This window comes from Uloborus diversus, chromosome 10, assembly GCF_026930045.1.
Source record: "Uloborus diversus isolate 005 chromosome 10, Udiv.v.3.1, whole genome shotgun sequence".
Taxonomy (NCBI): domain Eukaryota; kingdom Metazoa; phylum Arthropoda; class Arachnida; order Araneae; family Uloboridae; genus Uloborus; species Uloborus diversus.
In genome coordinates this window covers 46,330,229-46,356,944 of record NC_072740.1, presented here as the reverse complement: position 1 = coordinate 46,356,944, position 26,716 = coordinate 46,330,229, and the positions used below count along the sequence as shown (strand labels likewise).

Below are 26,716 nucleotides of genomic sequence, written 5' to 3'. Positions count from 1 at the left end.
ATATTTTGATATGTTTTCAAATTTTAATAGGAAAATATATTTTAATAGAGGAACGGGTCAACGCAGGGCCGTCATTTCAAAATTTTCCGTGGGAGGCAAAGGGTGTTAGCGCAATGCAAATTTTGTCGGAAAACAACAAAATCACGCCCACTTATATGTAAATACCCTATCAACCCCGGCATATACCCCGGCTTTTTCAATGCCGGGGGTGATTGACATTCTTTTTAAATGACGGGCCTGGGTAAAAATTATTTTTGCAGCGTTTTGAATGCATCTTAGTTTCCGCAAACTGAAATATGCGAGATGAGAATGCTGCTCAGATCGAAATAATAAGCAGCCGCTGCACAAATAAATGCGGTGCTGAGCTTGTTTCTCCCATCTCCTTACTCCAACATTCCTCAACATCAGTTGCAACCGGTAGAGGGCGATGCTGGCGTTCGCCTGCCATTGCCATGCGCGGAAAACCAAGCATTGGATTAAAAACAATAAAAGCGGCCAACTTACGAGGCATTGGAGGCCGCACTGGCAAACGCCATTGCAAAGCATTATCTAGCGATCGAAAAAAAATCCCTCTCCCACTTTTTCTTTCTCTCGCTCTTCCGTATTACTCTCTTCCTCGGAAGAAAAAAAAAAGAGAGGACCTCGGAGAAATCGAAACAATTTTTACACATAGTGGAATTGAACTCTGATATATCAGTCCGCTATGGGAAATAGTGTTTCCTTTCGTTTTCTCACGCTTGATAGAAGAGATTTCTCCTTATAATTCAAAAGAATCAATGATTAATGGAGATGAGATGTCTAGAGAGGTTTGCAATGATACAAGGTGATGCTATTCAGAACCAAATTGAAAGTAAGCATCTCTTTTTTTTTCCTTTCCCTTTTCTTGAACGTTTCTTTTTATTGATTTCTCCTCCCGCTCTTTCTTTAAACTATGTGGGAGGTTATTGCTTCCGAAAAACGGTTTCAATTTAAACACATTTTCATTGTCTAATTAACAAAATTAACCGAATAATGCTAACCAAATTAAATCATTTTCATCTTGCATTTTCAGGGATTTTCATTTCCTTTGTAAATATTTGCTCTCACAATGGAGTTTAAGCGTAAGAAAAAGAGAGACACAAAAAATGTTCAAATATTGAGATAAATTATGCCGCTTTTCAATCTTGCAAATATTAAGCTAAGCATTTAAGAACTTTAACTACTTATGGTTTATAGATGTGGAATTACCAAATATATTGAAAATTGCAGAAGCTGAGAAAAATAATTGAATCACTCCGTGGTTTTTTTCGTTTTTTATTTTATTTATTTATATGTTGAAAAATAAATTTGAGGAGAACCCATGTCTTGTAAAAGTATTGATGATGAATAATTTCCTTTATTATCCCCCTTGAAACCTTTTTGGCAAAATATTGTTTTCCTTTTTGAAATGTTTCTATGCTACTGTCAAAAGTTTCCTCCTCTTAGTGATTATTTTTATTGTGTTAAATCTGTATAAAGCTCTTAACGTTAAATATATTTATTTCATGGTTTACTGGACAAATATATATAATTACATAACATTAATTATACTACTAACTAGTAGAACTAGTGATTCTTTCGCATCTATTTTTTATCCATGATTTAGATCATGCTCGATTATTACAAACATCAAAGGAATGGATTGTAAAATGATGCAATAGAAAATGATAGTAATTTTGGAAGTGAAACTTTATAACCATATCAAATTTAACATTTATTGTTAAGAAACTTTTTATTACGTTGTTTTAAAATTTACAAATAAAATTAATTCCGTTTAGTTCACTTAGCCTAAAAGATACCCCTCCCTCACACACCTTCTGACTTACTCAAGTCCCTTTTTTATACGTGCTGTTATAAACTATTAAAATGTATTTCACACACATTTTTTTTATGATGTATTCTGTATTCTTTTTTTTGTGATGCTTTATGGAAGCGTAATATTTGAAAAGAGATTAACTAACGCATTAAAGTACTTACAATTTATGATTGAAACTAAAAAGCAACGTAAATAAAGCACAAATTATTAAAAAAATACAGCTTATAGCTGTTTCAAGTCTACAGTAGAGCCTCTTCTTCAATGCAAAAATGCTCAGCCACACGATTTTAATTTGTGCTTTATTTATGCCTTATTTTTATTTCAATAATGTTATAGCACAAAATTATTTGACCTTCTTTTTTTTTTCAACTACTGCATAATTATTTTATAAACAAGGTGTAAAACTCACCGAAATGTGCTTTTTTAATTCAAAAGTCCGAATTCATATTTTATAGTGCTATTTTTTAAGTGAACAACTTCGCCAATTGTTTATGTTACAGTAGGGGACTAATTAGTTTACTTGATGCCTCTCATTTCTCCAACAACTCCTTTCCTTTTATAGCGAAGCCTCGGGATTGCCATATAGCGCGGGAGAAGTGGTAGGCTCTTCCTGTGTCCGGGGCCGTGCCCGGTTTGTCTGGATGAAAAACCTAAACATTAGGTCACACGGGACTTTTTTCTTTTTTGCATACTCGGGTGCTATTTCAACAAATAATTTCGTATGCGATCTTCTTCATTTTCTAGATCATCTTTTTTCTGTGATGCCCGCTAGTTTCTTACTTTTTTGAAAATAATTTAAGATACTGTGAGCGCCAAGTAATTGAATCAGTAGTTAATTAAAAAAGCCGCATCAAATCTTCAAAAACAGAAAGAAATCCAGCACTGACATTAAGATACTGCCGGATATTCGAATCAAATGCGCCATCTAAATGAATCAAACGTACATAATTAAACATTGCCTACAAGCACGTGGTGCAACGTTTCTTCTGCTTGCCTTCTTTTCGTGAAATGTGTTTTTTTTTTTTTTTTTTTAACACTAATATCGAACGGACTGAGCAGGCAGGGTGCTGTACACTTGTGGTGAATTTTCTCGGGAAAAGTCAAGCATAAAGGGAGACGGAGAGATTCATGGTGTTTACGTGATTTCTAACGGCGCAACGAGGCGCAAATCATGGGATATTATAGATTTGTTTAGACATTCAAATAAGGGTGCTCAAATTAATTACTGCCTCTTTTAAGGAATCAACAATAGATATTTATTTCAAAGCACAAGCAAGTTAATATTTAAATTTTGTAATTGCATTTTCATACTAGTTTATTGTATCTTTTTTTTTTTTTTAAATAATCAAAGAATGAATATTTTGAAAGAACTGATACTTCTAACGTTGTTTCATCTTATTTGACTAAAAGTTAATTGAATTCGCTTAAATTGTATGTAGGGTTCCACATTTTTGAGAAAAATGCTTACTGATTTTTGCTTGATTGAATCAGCCGCTGTACTGAATCAAAACTCTTTTTAACAAACTTGATTCATATAAGATGCGATCACTGTATTCTCAAGTTCTGAACCCAAAATCTAAGCTTGCTAAATTTTGTTTGAAGATTTTATTAAAAATATTTTAATAAAATCTGGCATAACTGGCCCAATTAGGACGATGCTGAACTCATTGAGGAAAAACCGGGTGAAAGGAGAGAAGTAAGGAGAAAACAGAAAGTAAAACTACGCAAAAGGTAAAATTTTTGCAATCAGTTTTGTGAAACTCATTAAAAATGCACTCAATAAGCCGTTTCAATTAGAAATGTTTTTAAATCAATTAAAATTTTTGTTCTTACTACTGAAAGAAGACATATCGCTCGTTGGGAAAAAGAGTGCCACAATGCGAAATTTTAAATTTTCTTTTTTTCCTCTTAAAGGCCTTTTCAAAGGACGTTATCTTCTTTGGAAAATAATGACAGATTTTTTGTTCGAATATTAACCACTGGAGAGCACAGCAAACTTACTTTTCTTAATGAAAATTGCCTGAAGAATTCAACCTCAAACGCTTCGCCTGTAAAATTTCATTTCTTCGTATTGTAGCACTCTTCTTCCAAGTGAGCAATACATCTGAAAAAAATGGGAACGTTTTTGACTGGAAGGCTACTTTCACTCAAGATATGCAGGCATTACAGGAAGAAAAATATGGGATTTTTCAATGAAAGTTAAATCTTAAGGTAGTGAAAAAATATTTCCAAAGGGTGGTTGGTTAAGAATATTTTTTAAGTTTTTACTAAATAGTGCCCATTTTTCAAGTCGTCTGCCTCCAAATCTCCTGATAAATGATGAAATATATTTATTATTTTATTGAAAGAGGATAAAAACTCCTTTGATAGTGCGGAACTAAACTCAATTAATTAAAGATCGTGCATTACAAGGAACATTTATATGCCTGTAACCAGGGGGTTATGTGCCTGTAGCAGTTTTTTGGAGAGCGGAAATTCGCAATTTGCCCAATGAAACTCCAAATTTCGCCGAATCATGATAATTTTGCCGAAGAGAACCCCAATTTTTGCAGAATGATGATAATTTTACCGAATCGTCAGACCAAATGTGCCAAAAAAGGAAAATTATAGGAGGTCACAGTGACCTCCCAAGCAGGGTGGTGCCTGTCTGTCCTTATCTGATATCTGTGTAACATATTTCTGTGCATGTAACTGGTTGTAGCTAACTTTTATGCCTGTAACTGACTGTAACTAACTTTTATGCCTGTAACTGACTGTAATCGCCTTCTTTCACTTCTAACATTCTGAAATTTCCCGATGAAGACTTCATTTAATTTGCAAATTTTATCTCTCCTTCTTCCTTGATTTGCAAACTATGAGATGCTCTGTTGCATGTACAAAATGCTTGCAGTTAGGAGTCAGTGCAAAGCAACAACTTGCAAAATTTATGTGTAGTCGCGAAAATTTTGCCTCAGCTAAATGTATAAAGAGATTACATACCATCTTCTTTTTATTTGTATTCCCTATTATTTTCATTCTTTGAATGTCGATATGGTGCCAGAATGATTTTATTAATAGTTACGTGTCAAGTCAAACGCAGACAGAATATATTTGGTTTATTGTAACATACGAAGAAAAATTTTAATACATTATAATTGCAACGTACTGAGTGCTACATAAATTAAATGACCTTTCCTTACATCAACTTAAAAACTACCTGAACACTCTATTAACAGTACTGTGCTTCTGAATCCTCCCGTCTTATAAAACTCGGCACTTAGCTAAATTAAAAGTCTCGTTATAAGCATTTTTATTTTAAATCAGAAATATATAAATTTTGCGTCACTTATTTTTTGTTAATTAATGTAAAAATGGTTGTTTTGAAATTTAGATGTCATAATTTTCTCATCATATACAAAACGCATTAAACTTTTTTTCAATGATGTCTTGCTGTCGTATTGGTTTGCTTTACTACATGATAACCATTTTGAAGTTTCTAAATGAATTGCTAGAGTTAGTTCTCATACTTCATAATTTGAGCACTTGCTTGTATACGATATTGTAAATATAATAATCATCATATAATAATCATCATAAAACATCTCATTTTCATATTCTCTCATCTTCCTTTGATGAAGTTACGAGGCAGCTTATGAGTTATGAATTAAGCAAATGTAAAACGCTAATTTCATTTTTTTGAGCATTTATTTTAAAGGAAACTGAATCTGAAAGTTTGTATAGCTATACTCCCCCAGAAAATTCTAAGCGCCGTATTTACCCTTTTCTGCTTTGCTTATGCTTTCGGCTACTTTAAAGAGCATCACCACAGTTTATTTTAAGGACATAAAGCGTTAAACAAGTTGCAAAGAGTGTTTTCAAACTAGCTTTGCGTTTGTGTCACTTTTGGAAAGTTGCCGAAATCTACTCGGCTTAAAGTTTCATTAAGAAGTTACGACATTTTTTTTTATTTTGCCTTAAATGTTTACGAAAAATCATCGTATTCATAAAATTTAAATTGAACTTCATAACTAAAATAGTTTTAACATAATACTTTTAAAAGTGTTGGATGCGCGAAGAATACACTAAAATGATTCAACTATTGTAATGCGTCAAGTCGAATTCCGACAAAGATAAGTTGTTTTTGTGTAACTGTCGAGGAAAAATGCAATCATAATAACCTGCTGAGTGATGAAAATACATAACATCTTACGCTTGTGGAAAACAAGTTGTCATTATTAGTCAGCAAAAGAAATTTAACGTTGTGAAAGCTAATCAGAAACCAATGTAACGTATACTGTATATAAAACTTTTCGAAGTTATCACATAGTAGTATCACTTTAAACATATGCAGGGCATAATTTCGAACAAACATAGTGTGGGAACTCTAAATTTTGCAGAATATATATTCACACGCAAGTAATCTGACCAAAAGAAGAAGAAAAAATGAAGAAACGGAGGCCTGAGTTCACACAGAAATTAAACTATTTAAGTTGAGCAGCATTTGTAATTGGTTCAGTACCGGAAAGTTAGATTTTTTGTAAATATAGCGGACTGCGATTCTACAGGAGGGTGGCTATGCAGCAAAAAACACCATAAAATCAATAGTATTTTATGGGCAAATGGTACATGAGGAAATTAAAAAGTTGACGATGTTTAGTGTTAAAATAAGAAATAAATCAGAAGTTAACGTAAAATATATTATGAGAGAGGACAATATTTTTAGAGAGAAAAGCAGTACTTGAGCGACGTTCTGGTCTGCTTTCTGTTCCGGTACTGCATCAGAAATCACCGTAGTTATGGTTAATAGTAACATTCCTTGTCAATGTGATCTAGTTGAGAGTGAAAACTATTGGTTGCATAACTTAATGTGGTAGAAAGAAGCTGTCACATGTGTGTCAAAATACGTCACATGTGTGGATAATTTCTCTAAGAAAGGAACAGTAAGCATTTTTTTATGCGGGAAGAAAATGGTTCATCGCTTTTGGAATTCGAAATTGATGTAATAGTGTGTTCCAGATCCCAACAGTGACTAGCTCCGCTGCTTACTACTCAGTTTGTAAAAGATCGCTGCACATAAGTGCAAGAGTTGAGGTCACCCGTGAGCTACTTACAAATCAAGTCCTGGTTATATATTATATATATATATATATATATATATACGTGCTCAAACATGCTGAAAGTGGTTATAGCAAACTGATGAAAATTATTAGTAGTGAAGGGTATCTTTACCTTGATATGACAATTGCGTTTTATACACATCGCTAAAACTGTTATCGCTAAAACTGTTTTGAAAGTGAAAGTACTCATCGAATTTCTTTAGATAAATGAAAAATTCGTTTTGACTTCTGAAATAGTGAAGTAATCAAAAACAATGATGACCGTTATTATGATTAATTCCATTCCATTTTTTTAAAAGGGTACTTTTCAAAGGATGAAATTGAAGATGTTAGAGAAAAAACAGATGCGCAATATTTTGATTTTTAACCTATAGAATGGTCGACGTTTTGTATTTAAAATAATAAAACTTTGCATTTATATTTAAGGAAAGAAAATTCAGCAATACTTTAAAACTTTCCAATGGTCACTCTCTTGCTACAAATTAAATTTTTCTTAAAAATACAATTCGTGAAAATATACTTGGTTAAGTTTTTGAGGTGTGTTTTCGATTTCCAAGGCTTGAAATAGGTTTGTAGATGCGTTACGACTCTCTCTCTCTCTCTTTCGATAAAGATATATACAGGGTCCGACAAATCTCAGAAGCCAGGACGAAAAATATTCCTTGGCAACTAGTTCTTTCAGACTAGTTACCTTTTATAGAAGCCATGTTGCACAGAATTTTCCAATAAACTCTGAGTAGTAATTTGTCTAGCACCAAAATTTTTTCTTACGATTTATTGGCCTCTGTGCAATGTATATATACGTATACATATTTACGTATTTACATGCACACATACATGCATGTGCACTAAAGAACCGTTTGGTTTAAGTTTTCATTTTCCACAGATTATCATATCGATTTAATTGTATACTAAATATTTTTACAAATGCCTGACATTGATTGACTAGTTGAAAAATGTATGGCACGTATGAGATGATCAGATGAAATCACCTTCCAGTCAAATAAATTACATGTCATTTGCAAAATCATTCTCACGATGTAGACCTGTGATTAATGTTCAACATCTGAACTCTAGTAGTAATTTCGGTAACAGTAGGATGACTAGGATTTCGGCATCTATGAGTTTGCTTGAATTCCCTCTCCACAACTAATGGAACTTAGACTTATTACCAATGTACATGGCTTGATACCTCAGTAGATTTGCATGCATAGTGAAATTTCGCTGTATTAAAATGTTTTGTAAATGAGGATGACCTCTGTGATTTTTTTTAATTTTTTGATGGTCATATTCAATGCGTATTTTTGAAGAAAATCACTTTTCACAAATTTCAATTGGAAAAATTTCCCATGTAAATTAAATTTTGAAGGCAAAAATGAAAAAAACGGCGACTTAATAATAAGGAATTGTACAATTGTTTCGTTTTTTATATGCAAAATCTAAATGAAATCCGAATTTCTATTAATGCTCAAACGATCAGTTTTAAGAGTTAAGCATGGTAAATATCCAATATGTCAGTAGGCTTCTATGTGGGTAGCAGTTTTGAATCTAAAATCACAGCAAATATAAACGTCTGAGCATTTCAACAATATTTTGTGCACATATCTTATAAAGCGAATATTCTTTATTGAAGCAAAATCATTCAAATTTTACACATTATGCAAATTTAACTTCTCCTTGATTGAATTCCTGATTTCTCATTTTGTTTATCTTGCGAAGCCAAATGCATAACGTATTTAATTTTAACGTCATAGAACTAAGTAATTCCTTTTTGTTTTAAATTTTCCTAGAACGTTTTTCAAAACCATTTTTCCCCGCAGTTTCAGTACAATATTTTTTTTAACCATTTGTTTATAATTATAAAAATCTGTTAGAATAACAAGATAACTTTCTTTATGAAAAACATTCTTTGTCAACATGAGAAAATCAGCACGATCAAGTTTGTTTGAATTTAAAACAAAAGTACAGCATTTAGATGGTGAAAATTTTTCGCTGCTGTAACTTTTATATTAGGGAGCTTCGACCTCTGCTCGCTTTACTCGTCACCCTTAACCTGCGTGTTCTGTATTTAATAGATATCCTTTACGTAAAAAATGAAGATTCCTCTCATTTTTTACTAGAAATAAATCCCCAATTAAGGGCGAAATTCAGTCTCCAGACATTGTAGCTTTGAAGGAATTGCTTGCAATTCTGTTTTAGCTTCGGCTATAATTGCTTTAGGAGCTTTCTTGATAAATCAGGAAGGTGCCAAGCTATTACTATACACAAATATAAGTTCTCACTGAAGGTTCCTGAGTTATTCCAGAAGCATAATTGGCTTTGATTGGGAATGTATCTGAATTTTTCAGAACAATTCCTCGTTAAATTCAGAAAGAATACTAAGTTGTAGCGGGAAACTTTCCTGGTTTTTGCCAGACATGTTACTGGCAAAAATTAGGCACATTAAATGCCCATTATTTTTCGGGAACGTTTCGTTTCGTTTTTTTTTTTTTTTTAATTTTATTTTAAATAGTGAAAGCTAATGCATCTTCTTGGGGAATTCTTGTGCGTATTATACGTAATAGATATCATATACATGCAAAATGAATATTCTTCATTGTTTTTAATAGAAATCAAAAGATTTTATTAGATGATTATTTCGCTAGCTACTGTATTCGTAGAATTTGTGTTTTTATCTCCTTCAAATGTAATTGAACACCATGTAAAACTTTAGTTTTTGTGTCCTCCCTATTGTTCGATGTAGCAAAGGAAAAGTCAAACATTAATATGACAATGATAAAAAAAACTACGTTAAAATTTGCATTAAGCAAAAAATGTTTTTTAATTGCAATACTGTTTGTATTATAAAGGGTGTCTCAAAATTAACGCAAAATTTGGACTTGCTACCAATTTTGCCGTAAATTGTTGGCAGCCATGAAAAAAGAACAATTTGAAAGCTGAAAGTTTAGGGTTAGTAAGAATGGAATGTTATGCTACCATACAGCCAGTGAAACAATTCAATTGTGCCTGCATGAGGCAATTCCTGGTCGTGTAGTCTCTCGTTTTGGTGATCAGAATTGGCGCCCTAGATCATCTGATTTAACATCATTAGATTTCTTCTTATGGGGTTATTTGAAGTCAAAGGTCCATGTCCACAAGCCCACAACCACCCGTGCACTACCGTGTTGCGATATCAAGCGCCGACTAGCTTCAACTTTCATTATTTCTCAAATAATTGTTCAATAATGAAAACGCAATATTGTGTATCGTATAACGATTCCATTCCGATTTCATTTTTAACAACCCTAAAATCTCAGCTGTCTAATTGTTTTTTTTTTTCTTTTTTTTTTCAGCGTTGCCAACAACTTACTGCAAAAATGGTGGCAAATTCAAATCTTGCGTTAATTTTAGGGCACCCTTTATCACTATTTACTATCAAATTTAAAATATTAAACTTTGAATTTAAAATTTCTTATTTTGAAATACTTTTTAAGATGATATTTTTTTTTTTTTATAATTTTTACATACATTTATTGCCTTGATTATTAGCGAGTTAATTGCATTCAGAATCTATATGCTATAAAGTACTATTATGGTAATATATTTTAGATTCATTTCAAGCAATGCTTAAAACTGACTAAACTGTATCCTATGATAATAAAAAAGAGCAACAAATATATGCACTGATCACTGCGATAACTTTTATCGAAGTATGTCAACCTTTGGTGTTTAACGAAAGTTACAACTTAGTAAGCAATGCTTATAAAAATAAATATTTCCAAACTCATTTTCTGAGAAGCTGGAAGTCAGTTACGAAACCCGTGATAAGATAAGAATCAATCTGACTAAGAGAAATGGAATTTTTTTAAACCTGAAAAAGTAAATTGAAGGAAAACTTCGAACAGATGTTTTTTACTTCCTTTTACAAAAAAGGAAGTATTGTATTCGCGAAAAAATTTTTCACTCAAAAATCGACCTTAATTTCTATTTTGCTCACCCCCGAATGAATGTTGAGTTTTTCTTTCGACTCGACCACAGGTGGATAAGTGCCTAAGAACGTATAGACACGCGAAATATCCATTTTGACGATTTCCGAGTTAGTTATAACGAGTTTTCTCGTGACGTCTGTATGTACGTACACTGTAAAAAAAATTCGGAAACGTTTCTGAGTATATCGTGCAGCTGCGGTTCATGAAATTTTCAAAAACGTTTCTGAGTATTTCGGAATTCTCTTTCAGTAATGTCCGGAAACGTGTCTGAGTATTTCGGAATCCTCTTTCTGTAATGTCCAGAAACGTGTCTGAGTATTTCGGAATCCTCTTTCTATAATTTCCAGAAATGTTTCTGAGTATTTTGGAATCCTCTTTCTGTAATTTTCAGAAACGTTTCTGAGTATTTCGGAATCCTCTTTCCGTAATTTCCAGAAATGTTTCTGAGTATTCTGTGCAGCTGTGGTTCATGAAAGTTTCGAAAACGTTTCCGAGTATTTCGGAATTCTCCAAACAATTTTCAAAAACGTTTCCGAGAATTTCGGAATCCTTTTTCCGTGATTTTTTCTAAAAAATAATTCTTTTTTAATAGTATTGCATGCCATATCAGTTTCAATTCTTTCATATCTAAGAGCAATGAAACAAGCAATTTTAGAATCATTCGTGGATTTTTTTTTTCTGAATTTCTAATGACAAATAGCATGGTTAACAGCATAACATATGCACAGTTATAAATTTTTGAAAATTTTTGAAATAGTATAGTAGTTTCATTCATAATCACAAAATCGTCGGGGGAGGGAAGGGGAGTACTTTCTCAGAAGTGGGATTGTTTGTTAAACAATATTAAACTTCAGTTTTTCTCTCAATATTTTCAAGACAAAATTATCAACATATTGTATTTTTAATGCAGAACTTAAAAACATATCTTGTATCAAACTTGATAGCTTTTATTTTCGGATAAAATTTGACACAACTTACCTACACTTTGCGTTCCGAAATTCGTTCACGTCAAGTCAATTTCTTTGACGAACAAAGTGTACCGAAAAGTACCAACAGAGAAATTGATGAATTTAAATATGACACCAAAGTCCCCCTGCTGGAACCATTCGGGTTTATTCCTCTGTTCTTGCCCTTTTCCAGTTTATCACAAATATAGATACTTAATCAAAATGGGTTACTGATTTAGAGCGTGCGCAAAATGCATTGTATATTTTATTTATTAAAACATTGAACTCTATTACATGATTATTCCATTTCATATATACGAGAGTTCCCCCCCCCCCCACACCATAAGAGTGATGGTGCACCCATAAAATGATATAAAGCGCCCCCCCACCTTAAAAAAAGCAACCTCTTGAAAATGTCAATGGCACAGTCTGCGTGGTGAACGCCCCTCGTCTTCTCACCATATGTGCATTGCATATTAATAATATAGTATTTAAAAACTGATCACTTTTAAAACGATGACATGAAATAATATTACTTTTTATTTCAGCATGTAAATGCAGCTGTTCCATTTTTGCCACTGACTCATTCCTCCTGACTGTCCTACATTAAACTAGTATATCCACGAAGGAAATGTTATTTTCGGAACTAATGTCAAGGAATTTTTTAATTGTTAACCACATTTAACAAAATGAATAAGCAGATGAATTAATTTCATAACTATGTTCTTACTAATAAATAACATGGTCATTTTCTAATGGTATAAATATTTTTAAATGAATGAATAAATTATAATAAAAAAAGATAAATTATACCGGCACATTTTTTGTGAAGCATATTATTACAATACTAGAAAATATTTGCATTACCATATTTCTAATGAATTAAACAATTGATTTTTTTTTCTTTTTGAACCAAAATGTATGTACATCCAAGTATTTTGAAATAACTTTTCTGTGATTGCTTCTCAAATATAAATCTTACTTCTTTTGCGTAATTAATCAGTTTCAGTTAGTTACAACAAATAGTACACAGCGCACATAGGTATGTAGGATAACTTTAAATTAATTCGATAAACCCAAAAACAGTTACAATTGGAGCCTCATCAAATGCAAATCAACAAAAATATAAATGTATATAACAACATGATTTAAAATATTCATTAATACTTACAAGTGAACATGAGTGGAAGAAAATCTAAGTACCTCCATTACAACTGAATAAGTAATCCAAAGGGTTTCGTTTCATTAAATATAAACACGGGTGTTAAAACTATTCACGCTTGAACACACAATATATATCTAATTATGGTCGCATTTGAAATTGTAAAGAAGCAAATGGTTATTAACTAACTTAATAGCTGCGTACATCGTCTAAAAAATCAAGGGCAGTCCAAAATGCAAAGGCGTAAAATTAGTTTCGACACATTTTACTACTCTCTAGACATGAAATAACAAGCATTCCAATGCTACACAGTTGCTGACTGCAGCAACCATAGATAAGAAAAAAAGAAGTTCTCGTTATTTCCGACTCATTGGCGCCCGTGTTGGAAGGATGAAATAGGTTTCGAAGCGTTGCGTCATCACTTCCGCTTCTAGATATCTTGAAATAACAAAAAGCTTTCTGAATATTGAGGAGTTCGCTATTGGATGAAGGATTCCTACTATTTCGGAAACGTTTCCGATATATCCAGAAACGTTTCCGAAATTTGTTACAGTGTATGTATGTATGTGCGTATGTGCGTATGTATGTCGCATAACTCAAGAACGGTTTATCCTAGAAAGTTGAAATTTGGTGCGTAGACTCCTAGTGGGGTCTAGTTGTGCATCTCCCTTTTTAATTGCATTCGGGTGTTTTTAAGGGGGTCTTTTGCCCCTTTTTGGGAGGAAATCATTAGAAATTTCGATGTAAACTTAAGTGGTGTTACAATTTGGCGGACACTTGGCGATATATCGCCAGTCTGTTGCTCGCCAAGTTTTGACGCCAACTTGGCGACAAATTTGGCGACATATATATTTTTTAATTTGGTTTCAGTTTCGCCACTGGTGGTGATATTTAGAGAGTAAACTATTGAATCACATTAAAATTACCAATAATCGGAAAATGACATTAAATCGTAGTAAAAGGAAGTCAAGTGAGGCACACATCAGCTCGTTTTGATAAAAGCAGACAAAGTATCCCGATTTCCTGGAAATGTCTTTCGATATATAAATAAAATCTCTGTCACTGGTATATCGATATTTTGAAACATTACTTGAATTCTAAGGAAAGAAAGAAAGAAAATTTCGAGAATAATCCGTTTATTCATGTGCATTTGACAAGCTCTTTAGAAATCTTAATACCGAATTTAACCAACGTAATCTATTAACGAAACTTGTGGATTCAGCATAAAGTAGTAAATTGACCATGTTGGTTGGTTGTAATTATACAGCATGAGTAAGAAGTTGATGACAAATGAAAATATAAATTATAGTTACTATTTCTGAGGACATGTCATGTGCTTCTTCGCTCAACCTCCCGTATGCTTACTGTACAAATGTCCACTAAAAAGTTTAGAATATTGTAAATTATGTGTATCTATTTTTTTTCATAACAAAATTTATCCTGCATGAAGTATTTGTATTGCGATTATTAAAATCTCCTTTCACTACTGTCTTTTCCTATAGTTCCTTTTTCTTTATTTAATGTTTTTAAAATCACTTTAAAAGCGTTACTTTTTACTTCCTAAATATCTGTTGTAACTTTAAAAAAAAAAATTTACATTCCTCTCGGAATGCTCGGATTTCATTATGATAATTTAGATTACAAAACTAATGAGCCAAAAAAAACTTCCAATCGGAACGAACTATTATTATTATTATCATTATTATTATTATTGTTATTATTTTAAATACTCTGTCGTGATGTTTTGTTTTAAATGATTATCTGACTTCTTTGTTCCATATTCGTTAATGATTTTAAATCTAATAATTTGGTAACGTACTTAACTACCTAATGAGAGGTAACAAAAACTACGTACATTTACATTTATCTTTCTATTCTGTATTCATATAAAATTTTGGTTAAGGTAGTTAAAAAATTGTTTTTACATTCAGCTAAGATTTTACATATGATGGTCCCTACATTTCTGTTTATTTACAACTGAAGAACATAACAATTGTTATATATAGCGTTGTAACTTTTAATTGTTACATTTGCACCGACTGTTCAGCTGATGAAACTAGTTTTGTGTGGCACGAATTTGCAATGAAAATGTGTACATGTGTTCGGAAAGAACCTCGAACAGTGCCATGATTGCGAAACAAAGCGTTTCCTTGCACTGAATTATTTTAACTCCGAATTAATATATGTGCATGCGATTTCTAATCAAAAATTTGCTTCTTACAACATTCGTTTGATCAATTGCACATAAATTTTGTTCCAGAATATGTATCTCTCGATATATTTAAAGGACAATGCGTTTATAAATGGAAAAGTCAATCATTTGGTCAGGTTAGAACTATAGTGACGTAAATCAAACAATTTACAAATCGAGTTAAATATGGATTTGAGTTAATCTTTAGTTCCTCTATTAAGTGTACAATTGCGAAAAAAAATGAAGAAATAGTTCGTCAAAATCATCAATCTCGCTGATCGACCACAGTACCTTAATTCAGCAATATTTTCATTTTCACAAGTATGTTTACTTTACAACCTCACTTCAAAATAAAATAATATTGATTTGAAAATTAAAAACATCCAGCATCTTGCGATGATTTGAAATTTGACATCTTGTATTCAATTTATGCTTTTCACAATCAAGAATTGCCATAGGACGCTACTCGTTGAGGTTCTTGTTTCTAAAAATGGCTCCTATAGCTACCATAGTTGCGAAAAACATAATTTGAATTCAAGATGTCAAAATTCAAATTGATGTCTGAGGCTAGATGTTGTGTACTGGATACTGGTTTTGTTTCAAGAGGATTGTGTAAAGTCGAGAGGGTCGGGAATGAATAAAATCGATTCCGGGGAACATAGCCGAGGAAGGGGAGTCGGAAAAGTACGTCCTCACCATCATAGTGGTTCGAAAACGCCAAAAAGCGTTTTTTAAACCTCTGTCGCTTGTTTGTTTACATAGGCATGTAATTAGAGAGTTTTTTTCAATATGTGTGTCGGCCCAGGGTCCAAAGTTCGCATATTTAAGCAACTAATTCTCTTTTAGGGTTTTTCTACAGATCATTGATGACTAATTAATATCAATTTCAAAGAGTACATAAAAGTACATTTTTTTGTAGCGTGTTTTGAAAAAACTAACCTTGAATTCAATAGTTTTCGGTGCTGATCAAAACCGATTTTCGGTTTGAATATTCGATCATTCATTTTTTTCGTCCTATTACTGTCGTTGGACACGGGAGAAATTAAATATACCCGCCTTTTATAAGAAAAAAAATTATGAACTGCTTAAAAGCATTTTTTTTTTTAAAATTCCCGCACTTATGGTTCTTCAACTTTCTAAATACTCCCTTTAGCTTTGTGGTGGACGAAGAGCTCTAAAATTCCAGTTCTGATTGCCAAAGAGGTAGGCCTGTGCAAATTTATTAATCCTCAATTGATTGAATGTATGAAAAAAAAAGAAAACTTTTAAAGCGCTTTTTGGTGTTTTCATCCGACTGTGCACTGCCCAAGGGTAGCATACGCGCGGAGGCCAGTGAACCTCAAAATGGATTGGACGCCAACTACGGTGAAGTGAAAACAATAAGCAATTGTTAAGAAACTAATATATAGTACTGCTCACAAGGAGCACCTGAAAATTGCCCACTAACCGAAACTGCTGTTCAGGTGAGAATGACAAGGGTATAAATGAGTTTTCATATCGCTGATTGGACTAGCAGCCTGAAACTAGGAGGAGCGTCACTCAATCCTTACAATATTTTCAAGCATTTGAATTTCTTTCAGTAAACGCATCGAAAATGTTTGAATGGCAGTGGTGTAAGTCATTTAAAGTTACTTCCAAAGAGGTTACAAGTCCCTGTTCATGAAAGCTGACGAAACATATTTAAAAAAAATTACCTTATGTTTGAATACGAACCTGTTTCTAGAAATTAAAGTTAGGTAGATGACTTTTTACAGATGCTTTTACAAAACTTTTATTTACTCGAAACTACGTTAGGATGACTTACGTCACTTTCATTCTAACCACGTTAATTAGCAATTCTTACTACCAAATCAATTTATCTTTAAAGAAAATGCAAACGTTTATCCAGGAATTTTGAGATAATTTAATTTTACCTATAAAAATCCAGTTTTCTACAATAGGTCTTGGGTTTGCGAATGCATGTTTAAAAACATTTTAACATAAAAGATAAAATATTAAATTAGTTATCACTTACACAATTTACATAGTTTTTGTAATATATCTTTAAATATAAGTAGATCTGACACAGTTCTGGAAGGAAACTATTTCTAATATCTTTCTTCAAGTTTCCTGGATTAATCAAGAAGATATTTTTTCGTAAGCAAATTTTCTTAATTAATACTGAATTTGATTAACACTGATAAAGAAAAAAAAATAGTTTTTTCTAAAATGTTAACTTTTATAAATCCTTTAAAAATTATTTCCTAATTTAAAACTTCAGGTTTAAGCAAAAAAACATTCATTGCATTATGCAGGTTATGATGGGGCAAAATTCGCTTTGATGATTAAGTAATTGTTGCGTTATCACTGCGTAAACAAAGTTAAAACACGATTTTTCAAAAATTGACTTAGATATTAAATCAGTATTTCGGTCAGTTTTCATTATTTCAAGCGTATGAATGTACCTTAATGCTAACTTAACCATTTAAGTTGTTCCATAAAGCTCTTAAAATGTCAGTATAAGAAACATTAAATTGGAATAGTTTTTAAATCTGAAAATGCTTCAAAATAGTACATATAGTAAAGAGTACTTAAAAAAGAGGAAAATACATTTTCAGAAATTTCAAACATTTTCGCACTCTTATCAACTGATACCATTTACCCATTGATACCATTAAAAATTTGCACTTCTTTAAAAATTATACTTCCCTCTATTCAACAGTTAACAAAAAATTTATTTACAATTTTCGTGCAATTCACCAGAAAATATAACTTGAGTCAATACTTTCAAACCCCAGAAAAACTATTAAAAAAACTATATTCCAGTTCTATGACGAGCAAATATTAATTCCTGCATTCATTAAAAGATGAAACTTAGTTCATAAAAATGAATTATACAAATAAAGAGAAGATGAAATGATAATAAAAAATGATAATATAAAATATATGAAAAAAGAATTTTAACAAATAATCCAAAGTTTTCATACGTATTAAAAGCTTTAGAAAATAAACGTAAACAAATGAACTATTTTACCAAAAACTATATGCTTCGTTCATAGCTAACAACTATTAAAAAAAAATCTTTAAAAAAATTGTTAGAGATGATGCACAATAATGATAATGCTAAAAATAATAAGAAAATTAACTACTTTAGTAGAACTTTTCCATCTAAATATTTTACCAATTCAATTATTTTATATTGTAAAATCAAATTTCATGCAATTCACCAGAAAATCTAACTTGAAACAATACTTTCAAACACCAGTGAAACTTTAAAAAAGAAAAAAAAAACTAAACTCCAGTTCTATGGTAAGCAAATATTAATTCTTGCATTCAGTAAAAGATAAAACTAAGTTGATAAAAATCACTTTAAAAAATAAGAAAATAATATAAAATATGAAAAAAGAATTTTAACAAATAATCCAAAGTTTTCAATTGTATCAAAAGCACTAGAAAATAATAAATAAAAAAAAGGAATCATTTTCCCGCAAAACTATATGCTTCGTTCATAGCCAACAATGTTGAAAAAGAAAATCTTTGAAAATAAATTGTAATCGATGATGCAAAATAATGATAACGCTACAATTAATAAGAAAAGAAACTAGTTTGGTAGAACTTTTCGATCTAAATATTTTATATTGTAAAATCAAGTATTATCTACTGATGTTGAATGTCCTTAGGGGCCATTCATTAATTACATAAGGATGAGTTTGTCAATTTTTGACAACCCCCTTCCCCCATGTAAGGGTACGTAAGACTTTTGCCCCCCCCCCCTATTCTTACGTAAAATTCAATTTCGTTTTTCAAAATAATAAAATAATGAATCGTGGAATCGTTTCATTACTAGAATCGTTATTAAATTCCCTATTATTAAATTAAACCTTTTTCTGTAAAGAAATATTTACTGAAAAGTTGGAATTTAGACTGAATGTTTTTTCGACATTCTTTTTTTTTTGTTTTTGTTTTTTGTTTTGATGTAATATTAATTAAAAATAAAACATGCCATACACAGTGCGGCTCTTGTAGTATATTTTACACTATTCATTTTGCCTGCCTTGTCTAGTGGTCAGAGAAGTCTGACTGTGACAGGAAGGTCCGGGTTCGAATCCCGGCTGGGGCATGGACGTACTTTCTCTCTCCTGTCCTTGTCCATTCTTTGTGTGAATGTGTTGTTATTGCTGTGAATGGTTGCCTACCCTATAAACAGGTCTTTGTGGCATGTGTGTACTGTAGAAGTCGGGCTTCGCAACAAAGTACTGTACAGTTGGAAAATTGAAGCAGCGCACCCCACATTGCCAGCCGAGCTGGCACACGACAACAATGACAAAAACAAGAACACTATTCATTATTCGTAAAACAAATAAAAACAGCTCATTCTAATACGTTTCTTACCTTCCAGACGCAAATGGAATATAATCTCTGCCAAATGACTTGATCGCGCGATTTCTAATGTAAAATATCGACTTTGAAAATATTACGTAAGAATGGGTAAGGGTATGTAGAGATTTTTCCAATCCCCCTTCCCCTCGGGAACCGTACGTAATTAATGAATGGCCCCTTAACGACACACTATTAGCTTTATTGAACGCAATCTGTCTGGTGTACTCATGCAATGAAAAACATGAGAAAGAACAAAGAATAATAGCTGGAATAGAGTGTTTTACCATGTTCATAGTATAGTATATTTTCGAATAGCCTTCTGATTTAGAGTCATATTTCAGTTTCGCAGCATTGAAATTTCTAGTAAGTTTTTCCAAAATATATTTTATGCAGTGCAAAATAAGCATTCGTTTGATAAACTTTTTTAAAAAATGTTGCGATCAGTTTTTTCTAAATATTGTGTGCAAATAGTTTATCGAAATAAACTACTTATAACATTTTAAAATCTTTTCATGTTATTTATCAATAACAGTTCTCACTTTCGGAAGCACTTTTTATGTAAATTTTAAAATGCAGTTATGTGTACACGGTGCCCCAAAACGACCGCATAAACTCTGCTCAGCTAGATTCCTCGTTGGGAGTACACAAAAACTGCCCTAAGAAGCGTTCCTGTACGATGTATAGTTTATGAGAAAAATACGAGAAACAAAGTATGACGTCACTACCGGTGCAAGGAAAAAACACTTTATTGGGCATATCAACAACAGTATTTGCATATCTTTCCAGACGATAATGTTTAAAACGTTATTACATGTATTTGTTGTTATACGTAATGTACGTATATTGCTGTTGTTATGTTCAATAAAGTGTTTTTTCTTGCACCGGCAGTGACATCATGCTTCGTTTTTGTATTTTTTTCGTAAACTATGGATCGTACCGGAACGCTTCTTTGGGCAGTTTTTATGTACTCCCAATGTGGAAACTAGCTGTGCACAGAGCTTATGCTGTCGTTTTGGGACACTTTATATATCTTACGGTTAAGGCGATTAATGAGGTGATTTTGCATAATCGCCGGTGATTATTCAAAATCATTTGATAAATTATTAAATATTTATCTAACTTACTGGTTTGTATATATAATATCCAACCAGTATAACGTGGAATGAGATAAAACTCTATAATTTCACCAGGAGCCAATACACAATATGGGCAGAAAAGTTTATTCTGCTTGACGATGTTCCAGATGTAGCTAGAGTGTTTTCTCAAAAATTATGCCTTAAAGCATATCAACGACATTTTTGAATGGAACAGAAGTGCAAATGTAAAAATCTGGCATATCCAAATGAATCTGGAAAGTATAATCTGGAAATAACTGGACTTGCCAGTAAATATTAATAAGTGCTTTTTACTCTAGAAGAGTTTGGGTTCAGTTTGTTGTTGATGTGAAACTGTTCAAATAATAAAACTGTTTTCTTTATTCAGGTCTTAGATTTGACTAGACAAAAAGCTATCCAGAAATACTGGTTGTTAATTAACTCAAAGATGTTTTGCTTAAATAAAAGTGAAGCATTTATTGAAATAACATTCTTTGTCCTATTTTACTTTTGGCAGTATAGAACATTTTGTATTTTGCAATGCACTTTGCAACATATGTTACATCAGTGGTGTTGTTAGAATTTTGGTCACTGAGCTGTTTCCACCCCCGAAAAACGCTTAATATTTTTATAAAACGTGAAAATTTTGTACATAAAGATACATTTTACATATTGCATTCAGTAGCGAAAGTTAATATTAAACGTCAAGTTTAAATTATGAACACACTTTATGTAAAATTTGCCCTAGACGAACCGCCCCGCCCTACAGTATCGAAATTCATTTTTCTTGAAATACCATGCATTAAAAAAAACTTGAGACAAATTTGTGAAAATTTTTTAAATTGAAGTATTAAAATTTTTCATATAGGGGAAATGGAGGCTCATGTGAACACGAGGCACATGTGAACATGGTATATTTTACTAAAATCACTTCAAGCAAAAAATCTGGAAATTTCTCAAAAAAGGACATTACTAGTTGTACCTCTTGAACAAACATTTAGAGCAATGAGACATTTTATGTTTCTGTGCTGGCAACTCTAAATATTACAAACCATTGTATGAACATTCAAGTAAATTTATGACAATGTTTAAATTTTTTTTATTAAATTAAAAAAATTCTTTATTTTTGCGAGTTTGCTCTAAAGTAGACGATAGGGCACTTGTGAACGCAACATCTGGGGGCACAAGTGAACAGTTCCCATAGCCACTCTCCGCAATATTATTATTAGTGTAAGACATTCTGAGTGTTATAAACAGTGTAAATATTTACAATTATTATTTTCCTATAGTCAGTTTGCAAATTAATTGTTAATTGTTATTAATATTACTAAATACGTATTTATTTACGTTTATTATTTTATTTTAGAATTTGTTTGTTACTAAATAGTTGATCAATAATTTAGTGTTATATGATACTTACAGGAAATAAAAAGAAACAAAATATTTTCATTTAATTAAAAATTGAAGTTTAAAATCATTTTAGAATATATTATTCAACAATGTATGAAGTTTAAAAGCAAAATATAGATAGAATAATCCTTACATAATAAAAAATTCTTTGTATTACGTAGTCATATAAGGTTTTTCTAATCTATTCAGTAATCAGAACAGGCTACGAGACTTTAGAATTTGACAGTGATCAGTTATATATTCGGGAAAAAATATTTTCTTAGTGGAACAATTACTGTACAACTGAAACTGACGAGTATAGGTTACAAACCCTTCAACGTATTTGTTAGTTAGGTATATGTTTCATACTGAAGAATTTCCCTTCAAAACATGATGCTTCTCCTGCACTTTTTACCCTTGTTCATATGTGCCCTAGGCCTGTTCACATGTGCCCACCTCTAGGGGCACATGTAAACAACTGCAGACGTTTTGTAAAACTACTATGAAGTAAAGAAATATTTTTAAAAAAGATCCTCAAAAAATCCATGACGCAAGGAAAAGTTTATTCAATCATGGAGACACTTTTGCGTTGAGAAATTGATAATATTTTTTGAAAAATAAAGAAATAAAAAATAGTGTTAACATGTGCCCCCTTTTCCCCTACTCATAAATCCATTTTGGGATTCACCCCCTGCTTCAATAGTGAAATTACTGTTTACGCTATTAAGTCATTTGTTTGTGTTAAGAGTGAAAGTAAAGTAAAGCAGCACCACTTTTGTTGATTTTTCTGAATCGAAATAATTTTGTGAATTTTAATAGATATCATAATGTTCTCCAAATTTTTTCAAACTTTTCAACTATGAAAATATTTATTTCTTTTGAGTTAAACCCTCGTTACTGCACAGAATAATTCAAATTTATCGCATTCCGCATCACTAGTGGGGGATTACATAAATAAACCTTTAAATTTATAAATATTGAATAATTTTTCATAATCACCAAGTTTATTGGTGATTATGAATAATCACCGGTAATTATATGTTATATGTGTATATATATATATATATATATATATATATATATATATTTATTTATTTTTTTATTTATTTATTTATTTATTTATTTCTACGCATACGATGGAAAATATTCTTTAAAATAAACTTTAAATATCTGTAAAAACTACGTAATTAATATCTAGGAAGTATTGAAATGATTTGCATATTGGTTTAGAATATCGGAACTATTTGACTCCTAATCAACCTGCACACCAGCTCTAAAATTTGAAGAAAAAAAAAAAAATCCTTGGTGCTATTACCAAAGATGTTATTACCACCACCCTTCTTGTGCCTTTTTACAAGATTTCGAGGTGTATCCTCTTCCTCTTCCTCTTCCGGTTGTTCTGGTTATACTGATGTCCGACTTTTCATCCGTATGTGTGTTCAATATTTAATGCTTGCATTCCTTTCGGGTCTTTAATATTTGTTTTTGTTTTATCATTTTCTTTCTTTTTTTTTCCTTCATTTAACTTACATAGCAGACCTGAAATTTTGTTAAGGTACGTTCATCAATTAGTTTGCAAAATCATAATTTAGTAAATGTAAACGCTTTAGCGATTTTTGTTTTTCAACTTATTATGGACATAAATTAAAAGTAACCATTCCGGAAAATCTCATTTTTAAGTCAACATCATGTCATTGAATACTGTCAAAGTGACGGATGTGCTGATTTAAATACTTTTTATGTGGACTCTTACATCTCAACGGAATTTGTAATAGGCCCAAAATAGTTATGAATAGCCCTAGTTATGATCATAGATAAGAGTAAATATAATAGAGTTTGAATAACTACCTAACTTTATCACATTTCTTTAAGTGTGGAAACAGTTTTGAAAATCAAATTTTGAAGAAATGAGCATTTACTTATAATTTCGTCTAAATTAAAACCAAATATGCACTATGTACTCCAACAAAGATGGACAACGAACAACTGTTTAGTTCTTGCTCCACGGGGAAAATTTAATGTTATTTCAAACTGAATGCGGAGAGATTAGATGACTAATTCTAACGATAAATTAGATGTTTCTAGTGATAATCTTGTAAATTCTATAGCTTTTGAAGTTACGCACCGGAGTCTTGAAAGAAATAGAATTATTTGCTTCTAATGTTTCACATCGATATGCGATATTAGGACCACTTTTAGAAATAATGAAAATATCACTTATTTTAATTTAAGGTTTTTTGTGTGTTATATGTATTTGTATAGAAAACCAATGTTTTGTTCAATTTTAGCTTACTTTTCAACAAAATCATACGTTGTTATTTTAATGTTATATTGCAAAAAATCAATCTTTTATACAATTAAATCAAAATGGCTTTCTATATTTGGCAGTTTCTCTATATTATGAAAGACATTGAAAATCCAGGTCTGTGAAGGAATAAAAATTTCTTTTCAATTTTTCCTCATGTTAAACTAAGTATGCAGTTGGAATTTTGAAGAATAAGCAACAATTTAGTATAAAAATTCTATTTTTTCGCACAGAAGTTCTCGACATATGGACTCCCTCCTCCCCGCAGGGGGCGCAATATCTGAAAAGGTGAGGTGCTTTTATAACAAAGACAAAGGTTTCTGAAAAAATGATTAGCTTAGTGAAAAAAAAAGCAATACAAAATATATTCAGATGTAGTAAAGTGTAAAGCACATTAACACTTATGTAATATACTTATGAAAAAGGTTGTATCAGTGTATTTTATCTTCAAATTAATATCTAATGTATTCCAATCAATATTGCATCATTATGCTATCGTTACAGTTTGTTGTGAATATTTTATGTTTAAGCATTGATAGCTTCACGATTGAAATTTCGATGCTTCGTTGATGAATGTAATTTCAGTTGTTATTTTTAAGAATACAGAAGAGTTGAGCTAAAATAAATACCCTATTTTGTTCAATTTAAAATTATAATCATAAAACGTAACATTATAACTACATTTTATGACAAAAATTTGAAGGTCCTTCTGATGAACGTATGTTCTTTTATTTCGCATGTGTAAAAAATATTGAAGTAAAATATCATTTAATGAAAACAGTTCGAAAGTATTATTTAGAGTAAAAAAAAATTTCTGTAGTCTAAGTGCAGATTTATATTTACGGTCGCAGTGTAGATTTAACATCAAAATACTCAAAATGCATCATTATTAAACTACATTAGGAGGTCGAGGAGAGGAGCGAGAGATGAAGATTTGGATTCAAAACTGGGTCATGAGTACTGAATGGCTGAGATTCCCAATGTATTTAATGCATTTTGATAAGTATTTTGAGCCGAACTTCTGAAGCTCATACTGATTCTGCACCAAGAAATACAAATTTGCAATTAATTTTGTAAATTCCGTTGTTTAAAGGGTCCTTGGGACATTTAGGAACAGAAAATCTTCTTCAAAGAAAAAGAAATAACCTGAAAGTCTAATGGTTTGGGAGTTTAAGCAATTCGATAAAGAGGAGTGAGAGCATTAAATTCTTTTCATAAAAAATGTTTTCTTTTTTGCTTTATGAAAGTTATTTCTTAGTTGTACAATTACTTTAGTTGAAAACACGTTTTGATAAATGATTATCCGGTCCCAGACAGAAATAATTAAACATTTATACAAACACAAATACAAATACAAAAATGGCGACCGGCAACAGGCTCTGGGTCCAGCTAGGCAGGTCATAGTTACTTTATCAATCCCCAATGGATATCGAAATCCCTTTTAAAATTATTCAGCCCATTGTAAGTAGGGGAGACCGGGGATAGTTGGCAAAATTTTTAAACTTTATTTTTTAAAGGTTGTAAATAAAGTAGAAATTTTTTCTTTTTGCTTGGATAATCTGTATGGTATCAGCAATAAAGTTGTATTTTTGTTTTGACAGTACTATGCTTTATCTATTTTTTACATAATTTTTTCTGAGCCTTTGTAGAGTTCGCACACTTTCCCCGTCACGGGGTAAGTTGGCGAGCCGTATGGGGTAAGTTAGCGAATTGAGAAAAACTCATAATAGACACAGAATATTTCACATAAAGCCTCAATGATGCTTTAAAATAAGCAAGTAAAACTTACCAATGAATGAAAAAAAGCGAAATTAGTATTATAATTGCTTTAAAATTAGATATGTTAACCATATAAAAAGTTTAACGGATTTTAGAAGTAAATGCTGAAAAATGCAAACATTATTTGAAATGAACTATTTTATTTGCCTCCGTTTTTCTTTTTTATGTTTCTTTTGGATTTATATTCCTTTTCTCTTGGATACAGAGATTTCTTGTATGTTTTGGGGACTTTTTGTGATAATTTGCGTTTTTTTGCTAAGATTCTTTCTTGAGCCTTTTTGACTGGAGTATTAAAGAGTATTGCTGTGTAGACCTCTTTCGATTCCATCCTTTTTTGATCTGACCCTCTCCAGTTTTAGGATAAGTTCGTATATGATCTGGAGTAATGCTCAGAGACGTATGTGGGTTTAGCTGAAACATAGCGCTGTCTTCAGTAAGAAACTTGAAATCTGAATTATTGGATGAAGTAGCAACTGAACCTGCTCGCTCTTGGACAGGTACATTCAGTTTTATTACTTTCTTCCAACATGGTTGCTGCAGGAACAAACAGATTCACTCATAGATCCAAGAGGTTGGGCGTCCGGCCAATCAG

General features: G+C 31.6%; 1 protein-coding gene across 1 annotated transcript in view; it reads left to right on the top strand.

The window, feature by feature from the left end:
* Positions 1-565: 565 nt before the first annotated feature.
* LOC129231366 (uncharacterized) overlaps positions 566-26,716 on the top strand; it is a 93,634-nt gene continuing 67,483 nt past the window's right edge. The window contains exon 1 of the mRNA XM_054865661.1: positions 566-850. The gene's annotated coding sequence lies outside the window, so the exon portion shown is untranslated. The remainder of the gene's footprint in view (positions 851-26,716) is intronic.